Below are 12,743 nucleotides of genomic sequence, written 5' to 3' on the forward strand. Positions count from 1 at the left end.
TGGAATGTAACCGAGTAGAACGGAATGGAATGTAATTGAATGGAATGTAACCGGGTTGAACGGAACGGAATGGAATGGAATGGAATGGAATGGAATGGAATGGAATGGAATGGAATGGAATGCAATGGAATGCAATGGAATGGAAAGGAATGGAATGGAATGGAATGGAATGGAATGGAATGGAATGGAATGGACACCAGTAGAATGGAATGGAATGGAATGGAATGGAATGGAATGGAATGGAATGGAATTCAATGGAATGGAATGGAATGGAATGGAATTCAATGGAATGGAATGGAATGGAATGGAATTCCATGGAATGGAATGGAATGGAATTCTATGGAATGGAATGGAGTGGAATCGAATGGAATCGAACGGAATCGAATGGAATGGAATGGAATAGAATGGAATCAACCCGAGTAGAACGGAACGGAACGCAACGGAACGGAACGGAACGGAACGGGACGGAACGGAACGGAATGGAATTGAATGGAACGTAATTCCATGGAATGGAATGGAATGGAATGGAATGGAATGGAATGGAATGGAATGGAATGGAATTCAATGGAATGGAACGGAATGGATTGGAATGGAATGGAATAGAATGGAATCAACCCGAGTAGAACGGAACGGAACACAACGGAACGGAACGGAACGCAACGGAACGGAACGGAACGGAACGGAACGGAATGGAATGGAATGGAAAGGAATTCAGTGGAATGGAATGGAATGGAATGGAATCAACCCGAGTAGAACGGAACCGAACGCAACGGAACGGAACGGAACGGAACGGAACGGAATGGAATGGAATGGAATGGAAAGGAATTCAGTGGAATGGAATGGAATAGAATGGAATCAACCTGAGTAGAACGGAATGGAATGGAATGGAATGTAATGGAATGGAATGGATTGGAATGGAATGGAATGGAATGGAATGGAATGTACCAAAGTAGAACGGAAAGGAATGGAATGGAATGGAATGGAATGGAATGGAATGGAACGGAAGGTACCCGAGTAGAACGGAATGGAATGGAATGGAATGGATTGGAATGGAATGGAATGGAATGGAATGGAATGTAACCGAGTAGAACGGAATGGAATGTAATTGAATGGAATGTAACCGAGTTGAACGGAACGGAATGGAATGGAATGGAATGGAATGGAATGGAATGGAATGGAATGGAATTGAGTGCAATGCAATGCAATGGAATGCAATGGAATGGAAAGGAATGGAATGGAATGGAATGGAATCTACCCGAATAGAATGGAATGGAATGGAATTGAATGGAATGTAACCGAGTAGAACGGAACGGAATGGAAAGGAATGGAATGGAATGCAATGGAATGGAATGGAATGGAATGGAATGGAATGGAATGGAATGGAATGGACACCAGTAGAATGGAATGGAATGGAATGGAATGGAATGGAATGGAATGGAATGGAATCTACCCGAGTAGAACGGAATGGAACGGATTGGAATGGAATGGAATGGACAGGAGCAGAACGGAATGGAATGCAATGGAATGGAATGGAATGTACCCGAGCAGAACGGAATGGAATGAAATGGAAATGGAAAGGGAATGGAAATGGAACGGGAATGGAAATGGAACGGGAACGGAAATGGAACGGGAATGGAAATGGAACGGGAACGGAAACGGAACGAGAACGGAAATGGAACGGGAACGGAAACGGAACGGGAACGGAAATGGAACGGGAATGGTAATGGAACGGGAATGGAAATGGAACGGGAATGGAAATGGAACGGGAATGGAAATGGATCGGGAATGGAAATGGAACGGGAATGGTAATGGAACTGGAATGGAAATGGAACGGGAATGGAAAAGAAACGGGAATGGAAATGGAACGGGAATGGAAATGGAATGGGAATGGAAATGGAATGGAATGGAATGGAATGGAATGGAATGGAATGGAATGGAATGTACCGGAGTGGAGTGGAGTGGAGTGGAGTGCAGTAGAGTGCACTGGAACGGAATGGAATGGAATGGAATGGAATGGAACGGTACGGAATGTACCCGAGAAGCACGGAATGGAATGGAATGGAATGGAATGGAATGGAATGGAATGTACCGGAGTGGAGTGGAGTGGAATGGAGTGGAGTGGAGTGGAGTGGAGTGGAATGGAATGGAATGGAATGGAATGGAATGGAACTCAATGGAATGGAATGGAATGGAATGGAATGGAATTCAATGGAATGGAATGGAATGGAATGGAATGGAATGGAATGGAATGGAATGGAATGGAATTCAATGGAATGGAATGGAGTGGAATGGAATGGAATCGAATGGAATTGAATGGAATCGAATGGAATCAAATGGGATCGAATGGAATGGAATGGAATAGAATGGAATCAACCCGAGTAGAACGGAATGGAATGGAATGGACTGGAATGGGATGGAATGGAATGGAATGGAATGGAATGGAATGGAATGGAATGGAATTCAATGGAATGGAATGGAATGGAATGGAATGGAATGGAATGGAATGGAATGGAATGGAATGGAATTCAATGGAATGGAATGGAACGGAATGGAATTCAATGGAATGGAATGGAATGGAATGGAATGGAATGGAATGGAATGGAATGGAATGGAATGGAATTCCATGGAATGGAATGGAATGGAATGGAATTCAATGGAATGGAATGGAATCGAATGGAATGGAATGGAATGGAATGGAATGGAATGGAATTGAATGGAATGGAATAGAATGGAATCAACCCGAGTAGAACGGAATGGAATGGAATGGAATGGAATGGAATGGAATGGAATGGAATGGAATGGAATGGAATGTACCAAAGTAGAACGGAATGGAATGGAATGGAATGGAATGGAATGGAATGGAATGGAATGGAATGGAATGTACCCGAGTAGAACGGAATGGAATGGAATGGAATGGATTGGAATGGAATGGAATGGAATGGAATGGAATGTAACCGAGTAGAACGGAATGGAATGTAATTGAATGGAATGTAACCGAGTTGAACGGAACGGAATGGAATGGAATGGAATGGAATGGAATGGAATGGAATGGAATGGAATAGAGTGTAATGCAATGCAATGGAATGCAATGGAATGGAAAGGAATGGAATGGAATGGAATGGAATCTATCCGAGTAGAACGGAATGGAATGGAATTGAATGGAATGTAACCGAGTAGAACGGAACGGAATGGAATGGAATGGAATGGAATGCAATGGAATGGAATGGAATGGAATGGAATGGAATGGAATGGAATGGACACCAGTAGAATGGAATGGAATGGAATGGAATGGAATGGAATGGAATCTACCCGAGTAGAACGGAATGGAACGGAATGGAATGGAATGGAATGGACAGGAGCAGAACGGAATGGAATGCAATGGAATGGAATGGAATGTACCCGAGCAGAACGGAATGGAATGAAATGGAAATGGAAAGGGAATGGAAATGGAACGGGAATGGAAATGGAACGGGAACGGAAATGGAACGGGAATGGAAATGGAACGGGAACGGAAACGGAACGAGAACGGAAATGGAACGGAAACGGAAACGGAACGGGAACGGAAATGGAACGGGAATGGTAACGGAACGGGAATGGAAATGGAACGGGAATGGAAAAGGAACGGGAATGGAAATGGATCGGGAATGGAAATGGAACTGGAATGGTAATGGAACTGGAATGGAAATGGAACGGGAATGGAAAAGAAACGGGAATGGAAATGGAACGGGAATGGAAATGGAATGGGAATGGAAATGGAATGGAATGGAATGGAATGGAATGGAATGGAATGGAATGTACCGGAGTGGAGTGGAGTGGAGTGGAGTGGAGTAGAGTGCACTGGAACGGAATGGAATGGAATGGAATGGAATGGAACGGAACGGAATGTACCCGAGAAGCACGGAATGGAATGGAATGGAATGGAATGGAATGGAATGGAATGGAATGTACCGGAGTGGAGTGGAGTGGAATGGAGTGGAGTGGAGTGGAGTGGAGTGGAATGGAATGGAATGGAATGGAATGGAATGGAATGGAATGGAATGGAATGCAATGGAATGCAATGGAATGGAATGGAATGGAATGGAATGGAATGGAATGGAATGGAATGGAATGGAATGGAATGGAATGGAATGGAATGGAATGGACAACAGTAGAATGGAATGGAATGGAATGGAATGGAATGGAATGGAATGGAATTCAATGGAATGGAATGGAATGGAATGGAATTCAATGGAATGGAATGGAATGGAGTGGAATTCAATGGAATGGTATGGAATGGAATGGAATGGAATGGAATGGAATGGAATGGAATGGAATTCAATGGAATGGAACGGAATGGATTGGAATGGAATGGAATAGAATGGAATCAACCCGAGTAGAACGGAACGGAACACAACGGAACGGAACGGAACGCAACGGAACGGAACGGAACGGAATGGAATGGAATGGAAAGGAATTCAGTGGAATGGAATGGAATGGAATGGAATTCTATGGAATGGAATGGAATGGAATGGAATGGAATTCCATGGAATGGAATGGAATGGAATGGAATGGAATGGAATTCAATGGAATGGAATGGAGTGGAATGGAATGGAATCGAATGGAATTGAATGGAATCGAATGGAATCAAATGGGATCGAATGGAATGGAATGGAATAGAATGGAATCAACCCGAGTAGAACGGAATGGAATGGAATGGAATGGAATGGGATGGAATGGAATGGAATGGAATGGAATGGAATGGAATTCAATGGAATGGAATGGAATGGAATGGAATGGAATGGAATGGAATGGAATGGAATTCAATGGAATGGAATGGAACGGAATGGAATTCAATGGAATGGAATGGAATGGAATGGAATGGAATGGAATGGAATGGAATGGAATTCCATGGAATGGAATGGAATGGAATGGAATTCCATGGAATGGAATGGAATGGAATGGAATGGAATTCCATGGAATGGAATGGAATGGAATGGAATGGAATTCCATGGAATGGAATGGAATGGAATCGAATGGAATGGAATGGAATGGAATGGAATCGAATGGAATGGAATAGAATGGAATCAACCTGAGTAGAACGGAATGGAATGGAATGGAATAGAATGGAATGGAATGGAATGGAATGGAATGTACCAAAGTAGAACGGAATGGAATGGAATGGAATGGAATGGAATGGAATGGAATGGAATGGAATGGAATGGAATGTACACGAGTAGAACGGAATGGAATGGAATGGAATGGATTGGAATGGAATGGAATGGAATGGAATGGAATGTAACCGAGTAGAACGGAATGGAATGTAATTGAATGGAATGTAACCGAGTTGAACGGAAAGGAATGGAATGGAATGGAATGGAATGGAATGGAATGGAATGGAATGGAATGGAATGGAATGGAATGGAATGGAATTGAGTGCAATGCAATGCAATGGAATGCAATGGAATGGAAAGGAATGGAATGGAATGGAATGGAATCTACCCGAGTAGAACGGAATGGAATGGAATTGAATGGAATGTAACCGAGTAGAATGGAACGGAATGGAATGGAATGGAATGGAATGCAATGGAATGGAATGGAATGGAATGGAATGGAATGGAATGGAATGGAATGGAATGGACACCAGTTGAATGGAATGGAATGGAATGGAATGGAATGGAATGGAATGGAATGGAATGGAATGGAATGGAATCTACCCGAGTAGAACGGAATGGAACGGAATGGAATGGAATGGAATGGAATGGAATGTACCCGAGCAGAATGGAATGGAATGAAATGGAAATGGAAAGGGAATGGAAATGGAACGGGAATGGAAATGGAACGGGAACGGAAATGGAACGAGAACGGAAATGGAACGGGAACGGAAACGGAACGGGAAAGGAAATGGAACGGGAATGGTAATGGAACGGGAATGGAAATGGAACGGGAATGGAAATGGAACGGGAATGGAAATGGATCGGGAATGGAAATGGAACGGGAATGGTAATGGAACTGGAATGGAAATGGAACGGGAATGGAAAAGAAACGGGAATGGAAATGGAACGGGAATGGAAATGGAATGGGAAAGGAAATGGAATGGAATGGAATGGAATGGAATGGAATGTACCGGAGTGGAGTGGAGTGGAGTGGAGTGGAGTAGAGTGCACTGGAACGGAATGGAATGGAATGGAATGGAATGGAACGGAACGGAATGTACCCGAGAAGCACGGAATGGAATGGAATGGAATGGAATGGAATGGAATGGAATGTACCGGAGTGGAGTGGAGTGGAATGGAGTGGAGTGGAGTGGAGTGGAGTGGAATGGAATGGAATGGAATGGAATGGAATGGAATGGAATGCAATGGAATGCAATGGAATGGAAAGGAATGGAATGGAATGGAATGGAATGGAATGGAATGGAATGGAATGGACACCAGTAGAATGGAATGGAATGGAATGGAATGGAATGGAAAGGAATGGAATGGAATGGAATTCAATGGAATGGAATGGAATCAACCCGAGTAGAACGGAACGGAACGCAACGGAACGGAACGGAACGGAACGGGACGGAACGGAACGGAATGGAATGGAATGAAACGGAATTCCATGGAATGGAATGGAATGGAATGGAATTCAATGGAATGGAATGGAATGGAATGGAATGGAATGGAATTCAATGGAATGGAATGGAATGGAATGGAATGGAATGGAATTCAATGGAATGGAATTCAATGGAATTCAATGGAATGGAATGCAATGGAATGGAATGGAATGGAATGGAATGGAGTGGAATGGAATGGAATGGAATGGAATGGAATGGAATTCAATGGAATAGAATGGAATGGAATGGAATGGAAACGAATGGAATCGAATGGAATCGAATGGAATCGAATGGAATGGAATGGAATAGAATGGAATCAACCCGAGTAGAACGGAATGGAATGGAATGGAATGGAATGGAATGGAATGGAATGGAATGGAATGGAATGAAATGTTATGGAATGGAATGGAATGGAATTCAATGCAATTCAATTGAATGGAATGGAAGGGAATGGAATGGAGTGGAGTGGAGTGGAGTGGAGTGGAGTGGAATGGAATGGAGTGGAATGGAATGGAATGGAATGGAATGGAATGGAATGGAATGGAATTCAATTTAATGGAATGGAAGGGAGTGGAATGGAGTGGAGTGGAGTGGAGTGGAGTGCAGTGGAGTGGAATGGAATGGAGTGGAATGGAATGGAATGGAATGGAATGGAATGGAATGGAATGGAATTCAATGGAGTGGAATGGAATGGAATGGAATGGAATGGAATGGAATGGAATGGAATGGAATTCAATGCAATGGAATGGAATGGAATCGAATTGAGTCAAATGGAATGGAATGGAATAGAATGGAATCAACCCGAGTAGAACGGAACGGAACGCAACGGAACGGAACGGAACGGAACGGAACGGAATGGAATGTAATGGAATGGAATGGAATGGAATGGAATGGAGTGGAATGGAATGCAATGGAATGGAATGGAATGGAATGGAATGGAATGGAATGGAGTCGAATGGAATCGAATGGAATGGAATGGAATAGAATGGAATCAACCCGAGTAGAACGGTACGGAACGGAACGGAACGGAACGGAACGGAACGGAATGGAATGATCAACCCGTGTAGAATGGAATGGAATGGAATTGAATAGAATGGAATCAACCCTAGTTGAACGGAACGGAACGCAACGGAACGGAACGGAACGGAACGGAATGGAATGGAATGGAAAGGAACGGAATTCAATGGAATGGAATGGAATGGAATGGAATTCTATGGAATGGAATGGAATTCAATGGAATGGAATGGAATGGAATGGAATGGAATGGAATTCTATGGAATGGAATGGAATTCAATGGAATGGAATGGAATGGAATGGAATGGAATGGAATGGAATGGAATGGAATGGAATTCAATGGAATGGAATGGAATTCAATGGAATGGAATGGAATGGAATTCAATGGAATGGAATGGAATGGAATGGAATGGAATTCAATGGAATGGAATGGAATGGAATGGAATGGAATGGAATGGAATCGAATGGAATCGAATGGAATCGAATGGAATCGAATGGAATCGAATGGAATGGAATGGAATAGAATGCAATCAACCCGAGTAGAATGGAATGGAATGGAATGGAATGGGATGGAATGGAATAGAATGGAATGGAATGGAATGGAATGGAATTCAAATGGAATGGAATGGAATGGAATTCTATGGAATGGAATGGAGTGGAATCGAATGGAATCGAATGGAATCGAATGGAATCGAATGGGATCGAATGGAATGGAATGAAATAGAATGGAATCAACCCGAGTAGAACGGAGCGGAACGCAACGGAACGGAACGGAACGGAACGGAACGGAAAGGAATGGAATGGAATGGAATGGAACGGAATTCAAAGGAATGGAATGGAACAGAATGGAATTCAATGGAAAGGAATGGAATGGAATGGAATGGAATTCAATGGAATGGAATGGAATGGAATGGAATGGAATGGAATGGAATGGAATGGAACGGAATTCTATGGAATGGAATGGAATGGAATTCAATGGAATGGAATGGAATGGAATGGAATGGAATGGAACGGAATTCAATGGAATGGAATGGAATGGAATGGAATTCAATGGAATGGAATGGAATTCAATGGAATGGAATGGAATGGAATGGAATGGAATGGAATGCAATGGAATGGAATGGAATGGAACGGAATGGAATGGAAGGGAATGGAATGGACACCAGTAGAATGGAATGGAATGGAATGGAATGGAATGGAATGGAATGGAATGGAATGGAATGGAATGGAATGGAATCTACCCGAGTAGAACGGAATGGAACGGAATGGAATGGAATGGAATGGACAGGAGCAGAACGGAATGGAATGCAATGGAATGGAATGGAATGTACCCGAGCAGAACGGAATGGAATGAAATGGAAATGGAAAGGGAAGGGAAATGGAACGGGAATGGAAATGGAACGGGAACGGAAATGGAACGGGAATGGAAATGGAACGGGAACGGAAACGGAATGAGAACGGAAATGGAACGGGAACGGAAACGGAACGGGAACGGAAATGGAACGGGAATGGTAATGGAACGGGAATGGAAATGGAACGGGAATGGAAATGGAACGGGAATGGAAATGGATCGGGAATGGAAATGGAACGGGAATGGTAATGGAACTGGAATGGAAATGGAACGGGAATGGAAAAGAAACGGGAATGGAAATGGAACGGGAATGGAAATGGAATGGGAATGGAAATGGAATGGAATGGAATGGAATGGAATGGAATGGAATGGAATGTACCGGAGTGGAGTGGAGTGGAGTGGAGTGGAGAAGAGTGCACTGGAACGGAATGGAATGGAATGGAATGGAACGGAACGGAATGTACCCGAGAAGCACGGAATGGAATGGAATGGAATGGAATGGAATGGCATGGAATGTACCGGAGTGGAGTGGAGTGGAATGGAGTGGAGTGGAGTGGAGTGGAGTGGAATGGAATGGAATGGAATGGAATGGAATGGAATGGAATGGAATGCAGTAGAATGCAATGGAATGGAAAGGAATGGAATGGAATGGAATGGAATGGAATGGAATGGAATGGAATGGACACCAGTAGAATGGAATGGAATGGAATGGAATGGAATGGAATGGAATGGAATGGAATTCAATGGAATGGAATGGAATGGAATGGAATTCAATGGAATGGAATGGAATGGAATGGAATTCCATGGAATGGAATGGAGTGGAATCGAATGGAATCGAATGGAATCGAATGGAATGGAATGGAATAGAATGGAATCAACCCGAGTAGAACGGAACGGAACGCAACGGAACGGAACGGAACGGAACGGGACGGAACGGAACGGAATGGAATGGAATGGAACGGAATTCCATGGAATGGAATGGAATGGAATGGAATTCAATGGAATGGAATGGAATGGAATGGAATGGAATGGAATTCAATGGAATGGAATGGAATGGAATGGAATGGAATGCAATGGAATTCAATGGAATGGAATTCAATGGAATTCAATGGAATGGAATGCAATGGAATGGAATGGAATGGAATGGAATGGAATGGAATGGAATTCAATGGAATAGAATGGAATGGAATGGAATGGAAACGAATGGAATCGAATGGAATCGAATGGAATCGAATGGAATCGAATGGAATGGAATGGAATAGAATGGAATCAACCCGAGTAGAACGGAATGGAATGGAATGGAATGGAATGGAATGGAATGGAATGGAATGGAATGAAATGTTATGGAATGGAATGGAATGGAATTCAATGCAATTCAATTGAATGGAATGGAAGGGAATGGAATGGAGTGGAGTGGAGTGGAGTGGAGTGGAGTGGAATGGAATGGAGTGGAATGGAATGGAATGGAATGGAATGGAATGGAATGGAATTCAATTTAATGGAATGGAAGGGAGTGGAATGGAGTGGAGTGGAGTGGAGTGGAGTGCAGTGGAGTGGAATGGAATGGAGTGGAATGGAATGGAATGGAATGGAATGGAATGGAATGGAATGGAATGGAATTCAATGGAGTGGAATGGAATGGAATGGAATGGAATGGAATGGAATGGAATGGAATGGAATTCAATGCAAAGGAATGGAATGGAATCGAATGGAGTCAAATGGAATGGAATGGAATAGAATGGAATCAACCCGAGTAGAACGGAACGGAACGCAACGGAACGGAACGGAACGGAACGGAACGGAATGGAATGTAATGGAATGGAATGGAATGGAATGGAATGGAGTGGAATGGAATGCAATGGAATGGAATGGAATGGAATGGAATGGAATGGAATGGAATGGAGTCGAATGGAATCGAATGGAATGGAATGGAATAGAATGGAATCAACCCGAGTAGAACGGTACGGAACGGAACGGAACGGAACGGAACGGAACGGAATGGAATGATCAACCCGTGTAGAATGGAATGGAATGGAATTGAATAGAATGGAATCAACCCTAGTTGAACGGAACGGAACGCAACGGAACGGAACGGAACGGAACGGAATGGAATGGAATGGAAAGGAACGGAATTCAATGGAATGGAATGGAATGGAATGGAATTCTATGGAATGGAATGGAATTCAATGGAATGGAATGGAATGGAATGGAATGGAATGGAATGGAATGGAATTCAATGGAATGGAATGGAATGGAATGAAATGGAATTCATTGGAATGGAATGGAATGGAATGGAATGGAATGGAATGGAATGGAATCGAATGGAATCGAATGGAATCGAATGGAATCGAATGGAATGGAATGGAATAGAATGCAATCAACCCGAGTAGAATGGAATGGAATGGAGTGGAATGGGATGGAATGGAATAGAATGGAATGGAATGGAATGGAATGGAATTCAAATGGAATGGAATGGAATGGAATTCTATGGAATGGAATGGAGTGGAATCGAATGGAATCGAATGGAATCGAATGGAATCGAATGGGATCGAATGGAATGGAATGGAATAGAATGGAATCACCCCGAGTAGAACGGAGCGGAACGCAACGGAACAGAACGGAACGGAACGGAACGGAAAGGCATGGAATGGAATGGATTGGAACGGAATTCAAAGGAATGGAATGGAACAGAATGGAATTCAATGGAAAGGAATGGAATGGAATGGAATGGAATTCAATGGAATGGAATGGAATGGAATGGAATGGAATGGAATGGAATGGAACGGAATTCTATGGAATGGAATGGAATGGAATTCAATGGATTGGAATGAAATGGAATGGAATGGAATTGAACGGAATTCAATGGAATGGAATGGAATGGAATGGAATTCAATGGAATGGAATGGAATTCAATGGAATGGAATGGAATGGAATGGAATGGAATGGAATGGAATTCAATGGAATGGAATGGAATGGAATGGAATGGAATTCAATGGAATGGAATGGAGTGGAATCGAATGGAATGGAATGGAATGGAATGGAATGGAATGGAATTCAATTGAATGGAATGGAAGGGAGTGGAATGGAGTGGAGTGGAGTCGAGTGCAGTGGAGTGGAATGGAATGGAGTGGAATGGAATGGAATGGAATGGAATGGAATGGAATGGAATGGAATTCAATGGAGTGGAATGGAATGGAATGGAATGGAATGGAATGGAATGGAATGGAATTCAATGCAACGGAATGGAATGGAATCGAATGGAGTCAAATGGAATGGAATGGAATAGAATGGAATCAACCCGAGTAGAACGGAACGGAACGCAACGGAACGGAACGGAACAGAACGGGATGGAATGTAATGGAATGGATTGGAATGGAATGGAATGGAGTGGAATGGAATGCAATGGAATGGAATGGAATGGAATGGAATGGAATGGAATGGAGTCGAATGGAATCGAATGGAATGGAATGGAATAGAATGGAATCAACCCGAGTAGAACGGTACGGAACGGAACGGAACGGAACGGAACGGAACAGAATGGAATGATCAACCCGTGTAGAATGGAATGGAATGGAATTGAATAGAATGGAATCAACCCTAGTTGAACGGAACGGAACGCAACGGAACGGAACGGAACGGAACGGAATGGAATGGAATGGAAAGGAACGGAATTCAATGGAATGGAATGGAATGGAATGGAATTCTATGGAATGGAATGGAATTCAATGGAATGGAATGGAATGGAATGGAATGGAATGGAATGGAATCGAATGGAATCGAATGGAATCGAATGGAATCGAA

Source organism: Gorilla gorilla, chromosome 14, assembly GCF_029281585.2.
Source record: "Gorilla gorilla gorilla isolate KB3781 chromosome 14, NHGRI_mGorGor1-v2.1_pri, whole genome shotgun sequence".
NCBI lineage: Eukaryota > Metazoa > Chordata > Mammalia > Primates > Hominidae > Gorilla > Gorilla gorilla.